The sequence below is a fragment of the Tupaia chinensis genome, unplaced genomic scaffold (assembly GCF_000334495.1).
Source record: "Tupaia chinensis unplaced genomic scaffold, TupChi_1.0 Scaffold000416_1, whole genome shotgun sequence".
In the NCBI taxonomy this organism is placed as follows: Eukaryota; Metazoa; Chordata; class Mammalia; order Scandentia; family Tupaiidae; genus Tupaia; species Tupaia belangeri.
Window position 1 is genome coordinate 4,444,950 of NW_006159921.1, and position 5,957 is coordinate 4,450,906.

Below are 5,957 nucleotides of genomic sequence, written 5' to 3' on the forward strand. Positions count from 1 at the left end.
GGAAGAGCCAGATCACAAATCCTCAAACCTATTTCTTTCTATCCCCATGACTCTCAAAGTGAAAGAGCAGAAGAGAGATAGATTCTGGTCTTCTGGGAAGTCTGATGGATTTGAACTCAGAAAGTGTAGTTATGAATCCCGACTATTCTGTTAAATTAGCCAGATGATCTTGAGAAGTTAAGCCTTATCTCTAAAGTAAGGTTAATTTAAAAAAAATTTATTTGTAAACTACAAAGTACTGCATAATTATAAAATTGCTATTTATAATAGTAATATCTAATGTAGAGTTCAGCTTTCTCTACTTAATATCTCAACATGTAATCAAGCATTTTCCTGTTTAGTAAGCAATAAGCATCCCCCTGTTTTGATCAAATGGGTTTAATTGGTCACTTTCTTTAACATTGACATTAGCTACAAAGACCTTATAGACTCAGAATAATCTGGAGAAAACACCTATTCCAAAGATGAATAGTAACTTACTTTTTTCCCCCCAATATTGTTATCATTTTGATGCTATCATAAATGTTAGAGTCAATGTAAAGGTATATTTAATATAGAAATTCTCAACAAAAAGGAGAACTCAGAGGAGTGGGAAATCCCTGTTTTTTGTTTTACTAACCTGCCCTTCAAGCCAATGTTGTCCTATGTTGCCCTGCAGAAAGGAAAACCATGGTAGAAATCTAAAGAGAAACCAAAGAAGTAAATGCTTTGTGCCTGACTTTTGAACTTCCAAGGAAGGGCCTGCATGTCAGTGAATTAAGGCTTCTCTAAGGAGTTCTTTAGGATAATTTGTTTACACTCGATTTTCACATTATTCTGTGACTCTAATACATACACTAGTGTTCAGTCACACCTGGCTCAGCCACATCTGATACTGGTCAGTATCTTCCACCACAGTCAGAGGCTAACTGCCCACTCTTCTTCACAGCTGCAAAAACCACAGTTCGGAGAGGTTAAGTAATTTGTTCAACCAAGGTCTCACAGCAAGTGAGCCCTTGTGTTGGAACCAATAAGTTGACCACACATTATAACCATCCCAGAGTCTTAATCTGTTCAGGCTACTATAACAAAAATACCATAGGCTGGTGGCTTATAAACAACAGAGATTTATTTCTCACAGTTCTAGAATCTGGAAAGTCTAAGATCAAGACACTTGCCAATTCAGTGTCTGGTAAGGATCCTCTCTCTGGTTCATAAGTGGAGACTTTTCACTGTTTCCCCACATGGCAAAGGGGTAAAGCGGTTCTCTGGGTTCTCTCTCTTTTTTTTTTTAAATTGCCAGAGGACACATATGCTTGCTAGAGAGAGACAGAAGGACACACAAAGAGAGAAAGAACCCCTAATGAGGTGAAGTTATGCTGTAATCTCTTCTTCATTTTTTTATCTTGTCTAGATTTGGGGCACGCATGTGTTCACACATGCCTTGTGTGCTTATCATGTTCAGGCCAGGATTCAAACCATGTGGTCAGCCATGTTGGATCTATGGCACAATGGTGATGTACAACCGAAGAGAAACAGATCCCACATGGTAACCGTGATTCAGATTCCCGGCACTGTTAACCTGAAACACATTAGGCATATGCATGAGTGCCCGGGATACAGCAGGCTGAAGGACTAGAGGAAGGATATTGTGGTGTGACTAGACCCTGTAGAGGACACTCATCTCTCTCTTGCTCACACACACACACACACACACACACACACACACACAAATGCACACACATGTGTATACTCATACTCTATAATAAGTTTTAAAAAAAAACTTTTTTAAAGACATGCTTTGCAATTGCTTAAGATGAGCCTGGCAACAAACCATCTACAAAAACAATAAAAGTTGGGTTGGCCCCATAGTTTATGGCTTGAAGAAGCCAGATCCCTCATGACTGACTGAGGTTCAAATCCTAGCCTTGGAAACTCGGAAAATATGCATGTGCATGTGTGCCCCAAATCCTATCAGGATGGAAAAATATGACATGACCACACCCCATTGCAGGGGGGTGAGGGGCAGTGCTTTTCCCTCTCTGTCTCTCTGGTGAGTACATGCAACCTCCGACAATTTTTAAAAAAGGATAAAAATCAGTGAGTTCATTTTCCCATCTGAATATTAGCCACATATATATAGATTCCAGCACCTCTGGTTTTGAGATACAAATGGAACAAGAGCTAGCTGGTGACACAGTGTAAACACAACTGGATCTACATGGGAAAGTCCTCGGTTACCTCCTAGGACCTCCCCGAGCACACTGCTCATACCCAGTGTCAGGTTACCTGACACTACAGAGGGATCATAGTGTGAAGACCCCCTGATGGGTCTCTCTCTTTCTTTCCATGAAAAAAATGATTAGATAAACTTAAGAAAATAAAAGATGGAATGGGAACAAAATGCCTATGGTACTTTGGAATAAATTACCTCTAAGAACTTTAAATATAAAAGTAATGGGAATGCTATCTACTCCTCTGTTTTTCCTCAGACAACCTCAAATTTTTATGGAGCATCGTTTTAGGTGTGTTTTGGTCTTACTGCATTAGTTGGGGTGAAACGTAAGTAAATTAATGAATCGGTAATGATTGAGACTATTTACCCTCCAGTCACTTAGAAGACAGTCACATCCTAGAAATACCTTTTGCTTAAGCACGCCAAGAGTAGCGGGCTTAGGGGAGATTATCCAGCAAGGGCAGTCGGGAAAGCCCTTTGTGTTGTTTTAACATGGAATGGATTATCCAGCGTTGGAGCGCAGTGGATCTGACACCCATTGCTTTTAGGTTCTCAAGCATTTTCATTGGGAAGTGTAGACCATGTCCAAAAAAAATAGAATTACACATTTGCTCCATCTCAGTCTCCTATCAAGAAAAGCAAACACAGATGATTTTCCATTTCAAGTTCAAATACAGAATGGATTACTTCTTGTTTTGCTTGACTAGAGTAGTTGAGGAGGGTTCAGAGATTGGCACCCGTCCAGTCATAAATCAGTTGTGATCATATTGTTGTATGAACTCAGAAAAACAAATAGAAAAATGTGAAGGAGTAGAGCCAGAATAAAAAAAAAAGCAGAGTTTGGAGAAGGTATGATTATAATCCTGGGTATGTCGGGGGCCCAGCACATGTATGAATAGAGCACATTGCCTTTCAGAATAAAGTGGCTAGTCCAGAGAAGCAGGATTTAGAGGCAGGATTTGGGTTGCTACACTCCTCTGCAACCAGGCTCTATAATAAAAGTGCTTGCATCAGAGGAAGGCTGACAACACATTTTAGCACTTTCACAGTTCTAACTTAATCATGGCAGGAAGCTTTTCTGCTGCTGGGAGAACAAGTTGCGTCACTAGGAACATCTGACTCCAGGATCTAGTGTCAATCACTTTGCCTAAGGTCATTAATAAATACTAGCGTGTCCCCTTACAACATAAAGGCTTTGACTGACTGACAATTAAGAGGAAACACATAGCATGATAAATACTTGAACAGGTGGATTAAAGAAATGCCTTTCCTTTGCAAAATAAAAAGACTGATTGACAGTTGAAACTCCAGGTTTTTTGGCCTATCTTCCTTCACAGATGGAGTTTCTAGCCAATTGAAGTATTGTTTTTGTTTGTTTGTTTTTTTGGTTTTGTTTTTTGTTTGTTTGTTTTTTTTGTCCTTTTGCCTTTCTTGGTTGGACAAGGAATCTTTTTGTCTTTGTGAGGTCAGAAAAACTTTAGAGAAAAGCAACACCCCAGGAGAAGTTCCTAGGAGCAACTTTCAAGGGATGCCTACCAGTGACCAGTGTCACAGAGATTCACCCACTGAACTTAGTATTTTGGACTTGATATGTGCAGGATAAGCTCTGCCTGATCAAATGTATCTGTCTGCTCATTTGATTTTAGAAATGCCCTCTTTGATTCGCTGGTGCCCAAACACCTGTGAAACCCAAGTTGAGTAAAACCTTTACAAACAGGATCTTCAACTGGGTTTTGAACTTGTTTTCCTCCCAGACCAACAATATATTGTTGGAAAAGTCATGACATATTTTTGCCTAGAAAAACACGTCATGACTTTTCCTACAACCCAATAGTTTCAGTCTCCAAAATAAGGACAAAGAAAGTCAATTTACTATGTCACTCATAGCAGTCCAAACAGTTTGGCTTATTGACATCCTGGGAAATATGGAACACCAAAGAGTTCTCGTATCCTCAGATTGGGGATTGCTCACCAATAGATGCTTTTCCAATACAGGAATAAAGAAAGAGAGAGAAAGGAGAAAGAAAGAGGAAAGAGAAAAAGAACCAACACAACCAACTTTCACAAACAAGCCACCATTCTAGTTTCTATTTGCAGCCCAGTGGTGGTATTTGAAGTTCCCAGTGAAAATAAAACCCTGGAGATGGAGATTCAAGCTACCATGGCATATTTTTAAATGGTTACGAAAGGAGTCTGAGTATTCAGTCTGGCAATGCCCAAGATTCTTGGGCCACTCTGTGGATGGTACTTGAGACTCACCAATAGACAGACCACTGTTTCGAAGCCAGGAAAGATAACACCAGTGAGGATAATAAGGGAACAAGATAGAGGGAACAAAAGAACCCATTAAGTGATTCCTATATTCTCAAATGGAAACGCTATCTACACTAGAATTGTTTAAAGTCAGAATTTGACAATTAAACATTTTTTAAAGAAAAAAAATTGTTAAGGAAATGCTTCAATCATATACTAAGGCAAGAAAGCATAGTATAATGAATATCCAGGTATTTGTCACTGGCTACATTATCAACTCATGTCCGGTTTATACCCTCCCTGCAATTCTCACTTATCACCAGATTATCTGGGGGCAGACAACATGAAATAGATGATCTAAAAATCTAATTTTGAGAAGGTTTATGACTTGGCTATAGGTTAGTTAGTGAAGTTGGATGCTATTTATCAAAGACTGATTAACATTTCTTTTAGACAGCTATTTTAAGAAAATTTTAAATGAATTTCCCTTCAACTTTCTCACCCACTAAAGATAGGTTTTATATCAATTTTGTAAAATTTTTCTTGGTGGCATTCTCTGGTGCAGATAAGCACAGTAGACCAGTAGTCTTGCAGGAGGTGAAACTTTGGGGGAACAAGGGTGGAGTAAAGGAATGTAATTGAGAAGGGTGCTGACCCCAGGAAAGGGTGCAAAATGCAATGTGAGATTACAAGGGGTACAGAGGAGTGTGGAGATCAGAGAACCTCTGCCGGTTACTACGGTTACTGCATGGTCTGCAGCCAAGGCTGCTCTTTGATCTTCATCCTTCAGACCATATTATTAATCTCCCCAGAGGGCTGCCCTTTTCCTCCTCACATACCCAATCCGACCCTGAATCACAAAAGGGCAGGGAAGGTTGGGAGTGATCATCTAAGCAGACAAACTTCCCCCAGGCAGCTGTGCAGCTCTGTCTCTACTCTCTCATCTGTGAAGAGTGGAGAAGAGAGAACAAGACATGCAAGACACAATGGCAGTTCATTTTCAATGCATTTAATATGTACAACTACAGATTTAGCCAAGATACCAATTATAATGCTGCTTGAGGAGGTTTCTGTTATAATTGTATAAGGATGAATCACAGTGTTACTACTTTGCAGTCTCTAACCACCCCCAGCACATTTCATTATATTTTGATAAATATAAACTAAGTAATATATATTTCAGTATTAATACATTCATTTCAATAGATATTTTTAAGCTCCTACTATATAAAGAGTTATATTGTAAAAGCTGGAGCAAAATTAAAATTTGAGTAATAAATGATCACTGGTCTCAAGGAATCAGCAATATACAGGATTTTTAAGGAAATACACACATGACCATAATACCATCACCACCACAACAAAAAATATACAAGAAAAGAAAACAAGTATTAGTGACAAAAATATTAGCAGAATGTGATGAAGATACAAAATAGAGAGATATCTTTTATGGATGGGAGTAAAGGAATGGATTCTAAAAGGCTCCTTG